Consider the following 18,558-nt stretch of genomic DNA (forward strand, 5'->3'; position numbering starts at 1 on the left):
CACGTATCCTCTGTGTACCCTGGACATGTCTCTGGGCCTCCATCTCTTCTAATCTAACCCATGTAGCGGTGCGCTGGCAGAATGGTAAAAAAAAGTCCTGCTAGCCGCATCTTTGAGGTGCTGTAGGAGCGGTGTACACATCGCTCCTACAGCGCCCCTACCCATTGGAAATCAGTGGGCAGCCTCTCCATACCGCCGACAAAGTGATTTTTTTGGCTGCTGGCGGAGGTTAAAAGCACCCAGCTAGTGGCCAAATAACGCCGCTAAAACAACGGTAAAGTGGCACTTTACCGCCGATGCCCCCAGCGTGAAAGTAGCACAGTGCTGGATAGCAAACAATATTATGGTCATAAAGGGGGTAAAACCTTCTGGAGGTCAAAAACTAAAAGACAAAAAGTTAAGGAAATAAGCAACAAGACAAGAGTATGAGCAAAAAAAAAGGCACTGACCATTTTATTGATGTTAAAAGCATATTATTTTTAAACTTTTAAAAACAGTGAATTTTATTCAAAAAATGTGGCATGAAAACAAAAACATAAGTAAATAAATACCCGACACAAGCTCACACAGCAAGACTCACAGTATACAATAGTCCATTTAAGTATTTAACCACGTTTACCAAAAAAAATAAAAATAAAAAGTGGGCCCCAATACCCCTAACAAAGAAAAGCTAGGATTAGGAAAGGAAGGGTGGACCAGGTCAGCTTGATTGTAGAAACCATTCATGCTGATGGACGATACAAGATTGGAAAAATGTAAAGGTGAGCTGTATAAAGAATTGTAATATATGTTTCCACTTCAAAAGTACACGGCCAATCACGGGCGAATGAGAAAATTGCAGATCTGCATGGCGACAGCCAAAACAGATGGGGGAAGCTGAAAAAGAAAAACATTGAAGAGTCAGAAACTGACAAATTTAGAGATACATGGTAACATACCTCTAACGTTGGTTAAAGCGGGAGTCCGCCGGGACTCCGCGTTTTTTTTTTTTTAAAGTCAGCAGCTACAAATACTGCAGCTGCTGACTTTTAAAATAGTGACACATACCTGTCCAGCGCGCCCGCGATGTCGGCACCCGAAGCCGATCTCTAGATCGTCACTCGGGTGCTGCCGCCGCCATCTTAGGTATGGGAATCAGGAAATGGAGCCTTTCGGCCCCTACTGCCTCTGGGATCTGTGTGTTTCCCAGCAGGCAGCGGGGCACTTGCGGAAGGGGGCGGGCACTTGCGGAAAGGATCGTAATCTACGCCCCTTTCCGCAGAGAGCTATCCCGGAAGTGGGTGCAGTTACCTGGATTATCCAGGTAACTGCACCCCCCCTCCCCCCCGAAAGGTGCCAATTGTGGCGCCGGAGAGGGGGAGGATTCCGATGAGCGGAAGGTCCATTTTAGGGTGGACCTCCGCTTTAACTAAAAAATGGGTGGGCCAGGGATTTAAATTTCCATTTAGAACTGGCTGGGCTCACATGGGGAATGCAGCGGCTCACAGCAGGAGTCCGGTGCGTCTCCATTCAATGTTTCAGGTCCAATGTTGGCTGAATTCATACCTGAAATGAATGAAAAGATGCGCAGGACTCCTGTGCAATTCACACTGGAGACTGCAGAGATGTGTGAAGCGGCTCCATAGAGAGTCGTCACAATCTCCTGCTATGTGCATTGGATGCGGTGGAAACCCTCATCCAATTCGCAATAGTGTGAACTCCGTCACAAAGTTTGTATAAAATAGTTTAATTGAAATATAATAAGTACACTGAGGAGTGAGGAAACATACCTATTTCAAACCACAAAAAATTAGGAATTACCCCAACCGCTGGCTACACAGATAGATCACCACCCCCTAGACTGACACCCCCCATAATAAACTACTGACACCTCAGACTGACCCCCGTCCAACTGAAACACCAGACTGAGCCCCTGTCACTAATACACGTCACCCCCAACTAATGACAATAATAACTGCTACCGCTTTCCTTTTTTTCCCCCTCTATGACAGTTGGGGGGTTAAGTTTGTGTCCTCCCACAATAGTACTAATGCAGGTCGTGAAATTCTGTATCCCCTCTTATAATATTACAGGCCGTGAAAATAGGCATCCCTCTTGTTGTAATGACAGCATTTAAAATAGGTATCCCCTCTAGTAATGCAGGCCGTGAGAATAGGTAAGGATGCACCGAGTGGGTTTTTTGGTGCCGAAACCGATACCGAAAATAAATCTTCCTTGATCCAGAAAACCTAATAACACTGATACCGAAAGTGACTGTTTTTAAAAATATTTTTATACAGAAGATGATCAGAGATTGGGGACACGATACAAGAGATCAATGCAGCCTCACCAGTCCCCGTCAGATGCAGCCAGCCAGTGTCCCCGGTAGTGCAGCCAGTGTCGCCATTGCAGCCAGTGAAGGGAGAGCCGCCGCCTGTTTCATTATAGCGCCGGGAACATCACAGGTTTCATTTCAATAGCTGTGTGTTCCCCCCGCTGTGCGCCGTCACATACAGCCCCTCTCCCTTGTCCGGGCACTTTGATAGACAGATCAAATGGGTGATCTGTCTATCAAAGTGCCCGGACAAGGGAGAGGGGCTGTATGTGACGGCGCACAGCGGGGGGAACACACAGCTATTGAAATGAAAGCTGTGATGTTCCCGGCGCTATAATAGAACAGGCAGCGGCTCTCCTCTTTTCTATGATCTAGGAAGCCCCCCTGATAGGTGGAGCCCCATCCCACCCAATTTTCCGTGCAAGTATCGGCGGGTATTCTCTTTCGGCTTTTTGCCAAAAGGGCCATTTTCAGCCGATATGTTTCAGAGGTCGAAATTTTGGTGCATCCCTGAAAATAGGTATCCCCAAGTAATGCAGGCCGTGAAAATAGGTATCACCCCTTATAATGCAGGGCTGTCCTCTGACATCCAGGCAGCCTGTGCCAACCATCGCGTACCTCCTGTGGCATGCAGCCTGTGGCCCCCCATGACACCCAGCCAGTGCAGCCTGAGGCCCCCCTGTGACATCCAGACTGTCCCCCCCAATGCGACATCCAGATTGCCCCCCCAATGCGACATCCAGATTGCCCCCCCAATGCGACATCCAGATTGCCCCCCCAATGTGACATCCAGATTGCCCCCCCAATGTGACATCCAGATTGTCCCCCCAATGCGACATCCAGATTGTCCCCCCAATGCGACATCCAGATTGCCCCCCCAATGCGACATCCAGATTGCACCCCCCAATGCGACATCCAGATTGCCCCCCCCAATGCAACATCCAGATTGCCCCCCCAATGTGACATCCAGATTGCCCCCCCCAATGCGACATCCAGATGCCCCCCCGATGCGACATCCAGATTGCCCCGTCCCCCGATGCGACATCCAGATTGCCCCGTCCCCCGATGCGACATCCAGATTGCCCCGTCCCCCGATGCGACATCCAGATTGCCCCGTCCCCCGATGCGATGGCCAGACTTGCCCCACCCTATGCGACGGCCAGACTTGCCCCACCCTATGCGACGGCCAGACTTGCCCCACCCTATGCGACGGCAGACTTGCCCCACCCTATGCGACGGCCAGACTTGCCCCACCCTATGCGACGGCCAGACTTGCCCCACCCTATGCGACGGCCAGACTTGCCCCACCCTATGCGACGGCCAGACTTGCTCCCCCCTATGCGACGGCCAGACTTGCTCCCCCCTATGCGATGGCCCAGACTTGCTCCCCCCTATGCGACGGCCAGACTTGCTCCCCCTATGCGACGGCCAGACTTGCTCCCCCTATGCGACGGCCAGACTTGCTCCCCCCTATGCGACGGCCAGACTTGCTCCCCCCTATGCGACTGCCAGACTTGCTCCCCCCTATGCGACATCCAGACTTGCCCCCCCATGCGACATCCAGACTTGCCCCCCCATGCGACATCCAGACTTGCCCCCCTATGCCACATCCAGACTTGCCCCCCTATGCCACATCCAGACTTGCCCCCCCTATGCCACATCCAGATTTGCCCCCCCTATGCCACATCCAGATTTGCCCCCCCTATGCCACATCCAGATTTGCCCCCCTATGCCACATCCAGACTTGCCCACCCATGCGACATCCAGACTTGCCCCCCCTATGCGACATCCAGACTTGCTCCCCCTATGCGACATCCAGACCTGCCCCCCCTATGCAACATCCAGACTTGTCCCCCCTATGCAACATCCAGACTTGCCTCCCCTATGCAACATCCAGACTTGCCCCCCATGCGACATCCAGCCTTGCCCTCCCACCAGGTGACAGACTTGCCCCGTGTGACATCCAGACTTGCCCCCCCGTGACATCAAGACTGCCACCCCCGGGTGACATCCAGACTTATCCCCCCCCGTGACAGACTTGCTCGTGAGACATCCAGACTGCCCTCCTGTGACAGACTTGCCCTGGGTGACATCCAGACTTGCCTCCCCCTTGTAACATCCAGACTTGCCCCCTCTCTGTGACATCCAGACTTGCCCACCCCCGCTGTAACATCCAGACTTGCCCCCCCCGCTGTGACATCCAGACTTGCCGCGCCCCCCCCCCCCCCCCGTTGTGACATCCAGACTTGCCACCATGTGACATCCAGACTGGCCACCAAGTGACATCCAGACTGGCCACCATGTAACAGACTTGCCCCGTGTGACATCCAGACTTGCCCCCCCTCCCCTATGTGACATGCAGACTTGCCCCAACCTCCCCTATGTGACATCCAGACTTGCCCCCCCTATGTGACATCCAGGCTTGCCCCCACCAGCTAACAGACTTGCCCCGTGAGACATCCAGACTGCCCTCCCTGTGACAGACTTGCCCTGGGTGACATCCAGACTTGACCCCCCCTCGCTGTGACATCCAGACTTGACCCCCCCTCGCTGTGACATCCAGACTTGACCCCCCCTCGCTGTGACATCCAGACTTGCCCCCTCGCTGTGACATCCAGACTTGCCCCCCCCTCGCTGTGACATCCAGACTTGCCCCCCCTCGCTGTGACATCCAGACTTGCCCCCCCCTCGCTGTGACATCCAGACTTGCCCCTCCCCTCGCTGTGACATCCAGACTTGCCCCTCCCTCGCTGTGACATCCAGACTTGCCCCCCTCGCTGTGACATCCAGACTTGCCCCCCCCTCGCTGTGACATCCAGACTTGCCCCCCCTCGCTGTGACATCCAGACTTGCCCCTCCCCTCGCTGTGACATCCAGACTTGCCCCCCCCTCGCTGTGACATCCAGACTTGCCCCCCCCTCGCTGTGACATCCAGACTTGCCCCCCGCCCCTCGCTGTGACATCCAGATTTGCCCCCCCCTCGCTGTGACATCCAGACTTGCCCCCCCTCGCTGTGACATCCAGACTTGCCCCCCCCTCGCTGTGACATCCAGACTTGCCCCCCCTCGCTGTGACATCCAGACTTGCCCCCCCTCGCTGTGACATCCAGACTTGCCCCCCGCCCCTCGCTGTGACATCCAGACTTGCCCCCCGCCCCTCGCTGTGACATCCAGATTTGCCCCCCCTCGCTGTGACATCCAGACTTGCCCCCCCTCGCTGTGACATCCAGACTTGACCCCCCCCTCGCTGTGACATCCAGACTTGCCCCCCCTCGCTGTGACATCCAGACTTGCCCCCCCTCGCTGTGACATCCAGACTTGCCCCCCCCCCTCGCTGTGACATCCAGACTTGCCCCCGCCCCTCGCTGTGACATCCAGATTTGCCCCCCCCTCGCTGTGACATCCAGACTTGCCCCCCTCGTTGTGACATCCAGACTTGCCCCCCTCGCTGTGACATCCAGACTTGCCCCCCCTCGCTGTGACATCCAGACTTGCCCCCCCCCTCGCTGTGACATCCAGACTTGCCCCCCCTTGCTGTGACATCCAGACTTGCCCCCCCCCTCGCTGTGACATCCAGACTTGCCCCGTGTGACATCCAGACTTGCCCCTCCTCCCCTATGTGACATCCAGACTTGCCCCCCCTCCCCTATGTGACATCCAGACTTGCCCCCCCCTCCCCTATGTGACATCCAGACTTGCCCCCCCCTCCCCTATGTGACATCCAGACTTGCCCCCCCCTCCCCTATGTGACATCCAGAATTGCCCTCCCCCCTCCCCTATGTGACATCCAGACTTGCCACCCTCTCCCCTATGTGACATCCAGACTTGCCCCCCCGTGACAGACTTGCCCGTGAGACATCCAGACCGCCCTCCCTGTGACAGACTTGGCCTGGGTGACATCCAGACTTGCCTCCCCCTTGTAACATCCAGACTTGCCCCCCCGCTGTGACATACAGACTTGCTCCCCCCCCGCTGTGACATCCAGACTTGCTACCCCCCGCTGTGACATCCAGACTTGCCCCCCCCTCCCCTATGTGACATCCAGACTTGCCCCCCCTCCCCTATGTGACATCCAGTCGCCCCCCCTCCCCTATGTGACATCCAGTCTTGCCCCCCCTCCCCTATGTGACATCCAGTCTTGCCCCCCCTCCCCTATGTGACATCCAGTCTTGCCCCCCCTCCCCTATGTGACATCCAGTCTTGCCCCCCCTCCCCTATGTGACATCCAGACTTGCCCCCCTTCCCTATGTGACATCCAGACTTGCCCCCCCATGTCCCCATGTGACATCCAGACTTGTCCCCCGTGACAGACTTGCCCGTGAGACATCCAGACTGCCCTCCCTGTGACAGACTTGCTCTGGGTGACATCCAGACTTGCCTCCCCCTATGTAACATCCAGACTTGCCCCCCCACTGTGACATCCAGACTTGCCCCCCCCGCTGTGACATCCAGACTTGCCCCCCCCGCTGTGACATCCAGACTTGCCACCATGTTACATCCAGACTTGCCACCATGTGACATCCAGACTTGCCCCCCCCCTCCCCTATGTGACATGCAGACTTGCCCCCCCTCCCCTATGTGACATCCAGACTTGCCCCCCCCCTATGTGACATCCAGACTTGCCCCCCACCAGGTGACAGACTTGCCCCGTGTGACATCCAGACTTGCCCCCTGTGACATCAAGACTTGCCCCCCGTGACAAACTTGCCCGTGAGACATCCAGACTGCCCTCCGTGTGACAGACTTGCCTTGGGTGACATCCAGACTTGCCTCCCCCTTGTAACATCCAGACTTGCCCCTCCTCGCTGTGACATCCAGACTTGCCCCCCCTCGCTGTGACATCCAGACTTGCCCGCCCCCCTCGCTGTGACATCCAGACTTGCCCGCCCCCCTCGCTGTGACATCCAGACTTGCCCCCCCCCTCGCTGTGACATCCAGACTTGCCCCCCCCCTCGCTGTGACATCCAGACTTGCCCCCCCCTCGCTGTGACATCCAGACTTGCCCCCCTCGCTGTGACATCCAGACTTGCCCCCCCTCTTGCTGTGACATCCAGACTTGCCCCCCCTATGTGACATCCAGACTTGCCCCCCCTATGTGACATCCAGACTTGCCCCCCCATGTGACATCCAGACTTGCCCCCCCTCCCCTATGTGACATCCAGACTTGCCCCCCTCCCCTATGTGACATCCAGACTTGCCCCCCACCAGGTGACAGACTTGCCCCGTGTGACATCCAGACTTGCCCCCTGTGACATCAAGGCTGCCACCCCCGGGTGACATCCAGACTTGTCCCCCCCCGTGACAGACTTGCCCGTGAGACATCCAGACTGTCCTCCCTGTGACAGACTTGCCCTGGGTGACATCCAGACTTGCCTCCCCCTTGTAACATCCAGACTTGCCCCCTCTCTGTGACATCCAGACTTGCCACCCCCGCTGTGACATCCAGACTAGCCGCCCCCCCGCTGTGACATCCAGACTGGCCATCGTGTGACATCCAGACTGGCCACTGTGTGACATCCAGACTGGCCACCGTGTAACATCCAGACTTGCCCCCCTCCCCTATGTGACATCCAGACTTGCCCCCCCCATGTGACATCCAGACTTGCCCCCCCATGTGAAATCCAGACTTGCCCCCCATGTGACATCCAGACTTGCCCCCCCATGTGAAATCCAGACTTGCCCCCCCCATGTGAAATCCAGACTTGCCCCCCCATGTGAAATCCAGACTTGCCCCCCATGTGAAATCCAGACTTGCCCCCCCCATGTGAAATCCAGACTTGCCCCCCCATGTGACATCCAGACTTGCCCCCCCATGTGACATCCAGACTTGCCCCCCATGTGAAATCCAGACTTGCCCCCCCATGTGACATCCAGACTTGCCCCCACAGGTGACATCCAGACTTGCCCCCCCAGGTGACATCCAGACTTGCCCCCCACCAGGTGACATCCAGACTTGCCCCCCACCAGGTGACATCCAGACTTGCCCCCCACCAGGTGACATCCAGACTTGCCCCCCCCAGGTGACATCCAGACTTGCCCCCCCAGGTGACATCCAGACTTGCCCCCCACCAGGTGACATCCAGACTTGCCCCCCACCAGGTGACATCCAGACTTGCCCCCCACCAGGTGACATCCAGACTTGCCCCCCCAGGTGACATCCAGACTTGCCCCCCCCAGGTGACATCCAGACTTGCCCCCCACCAGGTGACATCCAGACTTGCCCCCCACCAGGTGACATCCAGACTTGCCCCCCACCAGGTGACATCCAGACTTGCCCCCCACCAGGTGACATCCAGACTTGCCCCCCAACCAGATGACATCCAGACTTGCCCCCCCACCAGATGACATCCAGACTTGCCCCCCCACCAGATGACATCCAGACTTGCCCCCCACCAGGTGACAGACTTGCCCCGTGTGACATCCAGACTTTCCCCCTGTGACAGACTTGCCCGTGAGACATCCAGACTGCCGTCCCTGTGACAGACTTGCCCTGGGTGACATACAGACTTGCCCCCCCCCCGTGACAGACTTGCCCGTGAGACATCCAGACTGCCCTCCCTGTGACAGACTTGCCCTGGGTGACATCCAGACTTGCCTTCCCCTTGTAACATCCAGACTTGCCCCCCCCTCGCTGTGACATCCAGACTTGCCCCCCCTCGCTGTGACATCCAGACTTGCCCCCCCCTCGCTGTGACATCCAGACTTGCCCCCCCTCGCTGTGACATCCAGACTTGCCCCCCCACTGTGACATCCAGACTTGCCCCCCCTCACTGTGACATCCATACTTGCCCCCCCCTCGCTGTGACATCCAGACTTGACCCCCCCTCGCTGTGACATCCAGACTTGCCCCCCCTATGTGACATCCAGACTTGCCCCCCCCTCCCCTATGTGACATCCAGACTTGCCCCCCTCCCCTATGTGACATCCAGACTTGCCCCCCATGTGACATCCAGACTTGCCCCCCACCAGGTGACAGACTTGCCCCGTGTGACAGCAAGACTGCCACCCCCGGGTGACATCCAGACTTGTCCCCCCCGTGACAGACTTGCCCTGGGTGACATCCAGACTTGCCACTCCCTTGTAACATCCAGACTTGCCCCCTCTCTGTGACATCCAGACTTGCCCCCCCCCGCTGTGACATCCAGACTTGCCCCCCCATGTGACATCCAGACTTGCCCCCCACCAGGTGACAGATTTGCCCCGTGTGACATCCAGACTTGCCCCCTGTGACAGACTTGCCCGTGAGACATCCAGACTGCCGTCCCTGTGACAGACTTGCCCTGGGTAACATACAGACTTGCCCCCCCGTGACAGACTTGCCCGTGAGACATCCAGACTGCCCTCCCTGTGATAGACTTGCCCTGGGTGACATCCAGACTTGCCTCCCCCTTGTAACATCCAGACTTGCCCCCCCCCCTCGCTGTGACATCCAGACTTGCCCCCCCCTCGCTGTGACATCCAGACTTGCCCCCCCCTCGCTGTGACATCCAGACTTGCCCCCCCCCTCGCTGTGACATCCAGACTTGCCCCCCCCCTTGCTTATTTAAAAGTTGCCCCTAACAAGTGACATCCAGATTGCCCCCCCTAATGTGACATCCAGACTGGCCACCATGTAACATCCAGTCTGGCCACCATGGAACAGACTTGCCCCGTGTGACATCCAGACTTGCCCCCCTCCCCTATGTGACATCCAGACTTGCCCCCCCCTCCCCTATGTGACATCCAGACTTGCCCCCCCTCCCCTATGTGACATCCAGACTTGCCCCCCCCTCCCCTATGTGACATCCAGTCGCCCCCCCTCCCCTATGTGACATCCAGTCTTGCCCCCCTCCCCTATGTGACATCCAGACTTGCCCCCCCTCCCCTATGTGACATCCAGACTTGCCCCCCCCTCCCCTATGTGACATCCAGACTTGCCCCCCTCCCCTATGTGACATCCAGACTTGCCCCCCCCTCCCCTATGTGACATCCAGACTTGCCCCCCCTCCCCTATGTGACATCCAGTCGCCCCCCCTCCCCTATGTGACATCCAGTCTTGCCCCCCCTCCCCTATGTGACATCCAGACTTGCCCCCCCTCCCCTATGTGACATCCAGACTTGCCCCCCCCTCCCCTATGTGACATCCAGACTTGCCCCCCCTCCCCTATGTGACATCCAGTCTTGCCCCCCCTCCCCTATGTGACATCCAGACTTGCCCCCCTTCCCTATGTGACATCCAGACTTGCCCCCCCCTGTGACATCCAGACTTGTCCCCCGTGACAGACTTGCCCGTGAGACATCCAGACTGCCCTCCCTGTGACAGACTTGCTCTGGGTGACATCCAGACTTGCCTCCCCCTATGTAACATCCAGACTTGCCCCCCCACTGTGACATCCAGACTTGCCCCCCCCCGCTGTGACATCCAGACTTGCCCCCCCCGCTGTGACATCCAGACTTGCCACCATGTTACATCCAGACTTGCCACCATGTGACATCCAGACTTGCCCCCCCTCCCCTATGTGACATGCAGACTTGCCCCCCCTCCCCTATGTGACATCCAGACTTGCCCCCCCCTATGTGACATCCAGACTTGCCCCCCACCAGGTGACAGACTTGCCCCGTGTGACATCCAGACTTGCCCCCTGTGACATCAAGACTTGCCCCCCGTGACAAACTTGCCCGTGAGACATCCAGACTGCCCTCCGTGTGACAGACTTGCCTTGGGTGACATCCAGACTTGCCTCCCCCTTGTAACATCCAGACTTGCCCCTCCTCGCTGTGACATCCAGACTTGCCCCCCCTCGCTGTGACATCCAGACTTGCCCGCCCCCCTCGCTGTGACATCCAGACTTGCCCGCCCCCCTCGCTGTGACATCCAGACTTGCCCGCCCCCCTCGCTGTGACATCCAGACTTGCCCCCCCCCTCGCTGTGACATCCAGACTTGCCCCCCCCCTCGCTGTGACATCCAGACTTGCCCCCCCCTCGCTGTGACATCCAGACTTGCCCCCCCTCGCTGTGACATCCAGACTTGCCCCCCCTCTCGCTGTGACATCCAGACTTGCCCCCCCTATGTGACATCCAGACTTGCCCCCCCATGTGACATCCAGACTTGCCCCCCCCATGTGACATCCAGACTTGCCCCCCCTCCCCTATGTGACATCCAGACTTGCCCCCCTCCCCTATGTGACATCCAGACTTGCCCCCCACCAGGTGACAGACTTGCCCCGTGTGACATCCAGACTTGCCCCCTGTGACATCAAGGCTGCCACCCCCGGGTGACATCCAGACTTGTCCCCCCCCGTGACAGACTTGCCCGTGAGACATCCAGACTGTCCTCCCTGTGACAGACTTGCCCTGGGTGACATCCAGACTTGCCTCCCCCTTGTAACATCCAGACTTGCCCCCTCTCTGTGACATCCAGACTTGCCACCCCCGCTGTGACATCCAGACTAGCCGCCCCCCCGCTGTGACATCCAGACTGGCCATCGTGTGACATCCAGACTGGCCACCGTGTGACATCCAGACTGGCCACCGTGTAACATCCAGACTTGCCCCCCTCCCCTATGTGACATCCAGACTTGCCCCCCCCATGTGACATCCAGACTTGCCCCCCCATGTGAAATCCAGACTTGCCCCCCATGTGACATCCAGACTTGCCCCCCCATGTGAAATCCAGACTTGTCCCCCCATGTGAAATCCAGACTTGCCCCCCCATGTGAAATCCAGACTTGCCCCCCATGTGAAATCCAGACTTGCCCCCCCCATGTGAAATCCAGACTTGCCCCCCCATGTGACATCCAGACTTGCCCCCCCATGTGACATCCAGACTTGCCCCCCATGTGAAATCCAGACTTGCCCCCCATGTGACATCCAGACTTGCCCCCACAGGTGACATCCAGACTTGCCCCCCCAGGTGACATCCAGACTTGCCCCCCACCAGGTGACATCCAGACTTGCCCCCCCACCAGATGACATCCAGACTTGCCCCCCACCAGGTGACATCCAGACTTGCCCCCCACCAGGTGACAGACTTGCCCCGTGTGACATCCAGACTTTCCCCCTGTGACAGACTTGCCCGTGAGACATCCAGACTGCCGTCCCTGTGACAGACTTGCCCTGGGTGACATACAGACTTGCCCCCCCCGTGACAGACTTGCCCGTGAGACATCCAGACTGCCCTCCCTGTGACAGACTTGCCCTGGGTGACATCCAGACTTGCCTTCCCCTTGTAACATCCAGACTTGCCCCCCCCTCGCTGTGACATCCAGACTTGCCCCCCCTCGCTGTGACATCCAGACTTGCCCCCCCCTCGCTGTGACATCCAGACTTGCCCCCCCTCGCTGTGACATCCAGACTTGCCCCCCCCACTGTGACATCCAGACTTGCCCCCCCTCACTGTGACATCCATACTTGCCCCCCCCTCGCTGTGACATCCAGACTTGCCCCCCCCTCGCTGTGACATCCAGACTTGACCCCCCCTCGCTGTGACATCCAGACTTGCCCCCCCTATGTGACATCCAGACTTGCCCCCCCTCCCCTATGTGACATCCAGACTTGCCCCCCTCCCCTATGTGACATCCAGACTTGCCCCCCATGTGACATCCAGACTTGCCCCCCACCAGGTGACAGACTTGCCCCGTGTGACAGCAAGACTGCCACCCCCGGGTGACATCCAGACTTGTCCCCCCCGTGACAGACTTGCCCTGGGTGACATCCAGACTTGCCACCCCCTTGTAACATCCAGACTTGCCCCCTCTCTGTGACATCCAGACTTGCCCCCCCCGCTGTGACATCCAGACTTGCCCCCCCATGTGACATCCAGACTTGCCCCCCACCAGGTGACAGATTTGCCCCGTGTGACATCCAGACTTGCCCCCTGTGACAGACTTGCCCGTGAGACATCCAGACTGCCGTCCCTGTGACAGACTTGCCCTGGATAACATACAGACTTGCCCCCCCGTGACAGACTTTCCCGTGAGACATCCAGACTGCCCTCCCTGTGATAGACTTGCCCTGGGTGACATCCAGACTTGCCTCCCCCTTGTAACATCCAGACTTGCCCCCCCCCCTCGCTGTGACATCCAGACTTGCCCCCCCCTCGCTGTGACATCCAGACTTGCCCCCCCCTCGCTGTGACATCCAGACTTGCCCCCCCCCTCGCTGTGACATCCAGACTTGCCCCCCCCCCTTGCTTATTTAAAAGTTGCCCCTAACAAGTGACATCCAGATTGCCCCCCCTAATGTGACATCCAGACTGGCCACCATGTAACATCCAGTCTGGCCACCATGGAACAGACTTGCCCCGTGTGACATCCAGACTTGCCCCCCTCCCCTATGTGACATCCAGACTTGCCCCCCCCTCCCCTATGTGACATCCAGACTTGCCCCCCCTCCCCTATGTGACATCCAGACTTGCCCCCCCCTCCCCTATGTGACATCCAGTCGCCCCCCCTCCCCTATGTGACATCCAGTCTTGCCCCCCCCTCCCCTATGTGACATCCAGACTTGCCCCCCCTCCCCTATGTGACATCCAGACTTGCCCCCCCCTCCCCTATGTGACATCCAGACTTGCCCCCCTCCCCTATGTGACATCCAGACTTGCCCCCCCCTCCCCTATGTGACATCCAGACTTGCCCCCTGTGACAGACTTGCCCGTGAGACATCCAGACTGCCGTCCCTGTGACAGACTTGCCCTGGGTAACATACAGACTTGCCCCCCCGTGACAGACTTGCCCGTGAGACATCCAGACTGCCCTCCCTGTGATAGACTTGCCCTGGGTGACATCCAGACTTGCCTCCCCCTTGTAACATCCAGACTTGCCCCCCCCCCTCGCTGTGACATCCAGACTTGCCCCCCCCTCGCTGTGACATCCAGACTTGCCCCCCCCTCGCTGTGACATCCAGACTTGCCCCCCCCCTCGCTGTGACATCCAGACTTGCCCCCCCCCTCGCTGTGACATCCAGACTTGCCCCCCCCTCGCTGTGACATCCAGACTTGCCCCCCCCCTCGCTGTGACATCCAGACTTGCCCCCCCCCTCGCTGTGACATCCAGACTTGCCCCCCCCCTCGCTGTGACATCCAGACTTGCCCCCCGCCCCTCGCTGTGACATCCAGATTTGCCCCCCCTCGCTGTGACATCCAGACTTGCCCCCCCTCGCTGTGACATCCAGACTTGCCCCCCCTCGCTGTGACATCCAGACTTGCCCCCCCTCGCTGTGACATCCAGACTTGCCCCCCCCCTCGCTGTGACATCCAGACTTGCCCCCCGCCCCTCGCTGTGACATCAAGACTTGCCCCCCGCCCCTCGCTGTGACATCCAGACTTGCCCCCCCTCGCTGTGACATCCAGACTTGCCCCCCCCTCGCTGTGACATCTAGACTTGCCCCCCCTCGCTGTGACATCCAGACTTGCCCCCCCTCGCTGTGACATCCAGACTTGCCCCCCCCTCGCTGTGACATCCAGACTTGCCCCGTGTGACATCCAGACTTGCCCCTCCTCCCCTATGTGACATCCAGACTTGCCCCCCCTCCCCTATGTGACATCCAGACTTGCCCCCCCCTCCCCTATGTGACATCCAGACTTGCCCCCCCCTCCCCTATGTGACATCCAGAATTGCCCTCCCCCTCCCCTATGTGACATCCAGACTTGCCACCCTCTCCCCTATGTGACATCCAGACTTGCCCCCCCGTGACAGACTTGCCCGTGAGCCATCCAGACCGCCCTCCCTGTGACAGACTTGGCCTGGGTGACATCCAGACTTGCCTCCCCCTTGTAACATCCAGACTTGCCCCCCCGCTGTGACATCCAGACTTGCTCCCCCCCGCTGTGACATCCAGACTTGCTACCTCCCGCTGTGACATCCAGACTTGCTCCCCCCATATGTGACATCCAGATTGCCCTAATCATTACGTGCTTACTGATGAGAAACTCTTTGTACCTTAACCTCATTTGGTAATATCGATAAGATTATTGCTGTCTATAAAAGGCATTTGAAAGAAATAAAGGGCGCGGTCCTTCATATGCTCCGGACTGTAACACAGACATCAGACTCCGTGTTATGATTCTTATAGAAGCATTAATTTGACATAGCAATATAAACCTAAGAGCAACTTATTTAAAAGTTGCCCCTAACAAGTGACATCCAGATTGCCCCCCCTAATGTGACATCCAGACTGGCCACCATGTAACATCCAGTCTGGCCACCATGGAACAGACTTGCCCCGTGTGACATCCAGACTTGCCCCCCTCCCCTATGTGACATCCAGACTTGCCCCCCCCTCCCCTATGTGACATCCAGACTTGCCCCCCCTCCCCTATGTGACATCCAGACTTGCCCCCCCTCCCCTATGTGACATCCAGACTTGCCCCCCTCCCCTATGTGACATCCAGACTTGCCCCCCCCTCCCCTATGTGACATCCAGACTTGCCCCCCCTCCCCTATGTGACATCCAGTCGCCCCCCCTCCCCTATGTGACATCCAGTCTTGCCCCCCTCCCCTATGTGACATCCAGACTTGCCCCCCCTCCCCTATGTGACATCCAGACTTGCCCCCCCCTCCCCTATGTGACATCCAGACTTGCCCCCCCTCCCCTATGTGACATCCAGTCGCCCCCCCTCCCCTATGTGACATCCAGTCTTGCCCCCCCTCCCCTATGTGACATCCAGTCTTGCCCCCCCTCCCCTATGTGACATCCAGACTTGCCCCCCTTCCCTATGTGACATCCAGACTTGCCCCCCCATGTGACATCCAGACTTGTCCCCCGTGACAGACTTGCCCGTGAGACATCCAGACTGCCCTCCCTGTGACAGACTTGCTCTGGGTGACATCCAGACTTGCCTCCCCCTTGTAACATCCAGACTTGCCCCCCCACTGTGACATCCAGACTTGCCCCCCCTCCCCTATGTGACATCCAGTCCCCCCCCTCCCCTATGTGACATCCAGTCTTGCCCCCCCTCCCCTATGTGACATCCAGACTTGCCCCCCCTCCCCTATGTGACATCCAGACTTGCCCCCCCCTCCCCTATGTGACATCCAGACTTGCCCCCCCTCCCCTATGTGACATCCAGTCGCCCCCCCTCCCCTATGTGACATCCAGTCTTGCCCCCCCTCCCCTATGTGACATGCAGTCTTAGCCCCCCTCCCCTATGTGACATCCAGACTTGCCCCCCTTCCCTATGTGACATCCAGACTTGCCCCCCCATGTGACATCCAGACTTGTCCCCCGTGACAGACTTGCCCGTGAGACATCCAGACTGCCCTCCCTGTGACAGACTTGCTCTGGGTGACATCCAGACTTGCCTCCCCCTTGTAACATCCAGACTTGCCCCCCCACTGTGACATCCAGACTTGCCCCCCCGCTGTGACATCCAGACTTGCCCCCCCCCGCTGTGACATCCAGACTTGCCACCATGTGACATCCAGACTTGCCACCATGTGACATCCAGACTTGCCCCCCCTCCCCTATGTGACATGCAGACTTGCCCCCCCTCCCCTATGTGACATCCAGACTTCCCCCCCTATGTGACATCCAGACTTGCCCCCCACCAGGTGACATCCAGACTTGCCCCCCACCAGGTGACATCCAGACTTGCCCCCCCCAGGTGACATCCAGACTTGCCCCCCCAGGTGACATCCAGACTTGCCCCCCATGTGAAATCCAGACTTGCCCCCCCCCCATGTGAAATCCAGACTTGCCCCCCCATGCGAAATCCAGACTTGCCCCCCATGTGACATCCAGACTTGCCCCCCCATGTGATATCCAGACTTGCCCCCCCATGTGAAATCCAGACTTGCCCCCCCATGTGACATCCAGACTTGCCCCCCCAGGTGACATCCAGACTTGCCCCCCACCAGGTGACATCCAGACTTGCCCCCCACCAGGTGACATCCAGACTTGCCCCCCACCAGGTGACATCCAGACTTGCCCCCCACCAGGTGACATCCAGACTTGCCCCCCACCAGGTGACATCCAGACTTGCCCCCCCCCAGGTGACATCCAGACTTGCCCCCCCCCAGGTGACATCCAGACTTGCCCCCCCCAGGTGACATCCAGACTTGCCCCCCACCAGGTGACATCCAGACTTGCCCCCCACCAGGTGACATCCAGACTTGCCCCCCACCAGGTGACATCCAGACTTGCCCCCCACCAGGTGACATCCAGACTTGCCCCCTACCAGGTGACATCCAGACTTGCCCCCCACCAGGTGACATCCAGACTTGCCCCCCAACCAGATGACATCCAGACTTGCCCCCCCACCAGATGACATCCAGACTTGCCCCCCACCAGGTGACATCCAGACTTGCCCCCCACCAGGTGACATCCAGACTTGCCCCGTGTGACATCCAGACTTGCCCCCTGTGACAGACTTGCCCGTGAGACATCCAGACTGCCGTCCCTGTGACAGACTTGCCCTGGGTGACATACAGACTTGCCCCCTGTGACAGACTTGCCCGTGAGACATCCAGACTGCCGTCCCTGTGACAGACTTGCCCTGGGTGACATACAGACTTGCCCCCTGTGACAGACTTGCCCGTGAGACATCCAGACTGCCCTCCCTGTGACAGACTTGCCCTGGGTGACATCCAGACTTGCCTCCCCCTTGTAACATCCAGACTTGCCCCCCCCCCATGTGAAATCCAGACTTGCCCCCCCATGTGAAATCCAGACTTGCCCCCCCATGTGACATCCAGACTTGCCCCCCATGTGATATCCAGACTTGCCCCCCCATGTGAAATCCAGACTTGCCCCCCCATGTGACATCCAGACTTGCCCCCCCAGGTGACATCCAGACTTGCCCCCCCAGGTGACATCCAGACTTGCCCCCCACCAGGTGACATCCAGACTTGCCCCCCACCAGGTGACATCCAGACTTGCCCCCCACCAGGTGACATCCAGACTTGCCCCCCACCAGGTGACATCCAGACTTGCCCCCCCCAGGTGACATCCAGACTTGCCCCCCCCCAGGTGACATCCATACTTGCCCCCCCCCCAGGTGACATCCAGACTTGCCCCCCCCCCCAGGTGACATCCAGACTTGCCCCCCCAGGTGACATCCAGACTTGCCCCCCACCAGGTGACATCCAGACTTGCCCCCCACCAGGTGACATCCAGACTTGCCCCCCACCAGGTGACATCCAGACTTGCCCCCTACCAGGTGACATCCAGACTTGCCCCCCACCAGGTGACATCCAGACTTGCCCCCCAACCAGATGACATCCAGACTTGCCCCCCCCCACCAGATGACATCCAGACTTGCCCCCCCC

At 58.7% G+C, this 18,558-nt stretch overlaps 1 long non-coding RNA gene across 1 annotated transcript in view; it reads right to left on the bottom strand.

Annotated features, from left to right (window-relative positions):
* Positions 1-473: 473 nt before the first annotated feature.
* Positions 474-18,558, bottom strand: part of LOC143942094 (uncharacterized) — a 37,603-nt gene continuing 19,518 nt past the window's right edge. Inside the window, exon 2 of the long non-coding RNA XR_013264678.1 lies at positions 474-876. This is a non-coding gene — a long non-coding RNA (uncharacterized LOC143942094). The remainder of the gene's footprint in view (positions 877-18,558) is intronic.

This window comes from Lithobates pipiens, unplaced genomic scaffold (genome assembly GCF_037356315.1).
Source record: "Lithobates pipiens isolate NorthernLeopardFrog02 unplaced genomic scaffold, aLitPip1_a1.2 Scaffold_10, whole genome shotgun sequence".
Lineage (NCBI taxonomy): Eukaryota > Metazoa > Chordata > Amphibia > Anura > Ranidae > Lithobates > Lithobates pipiens.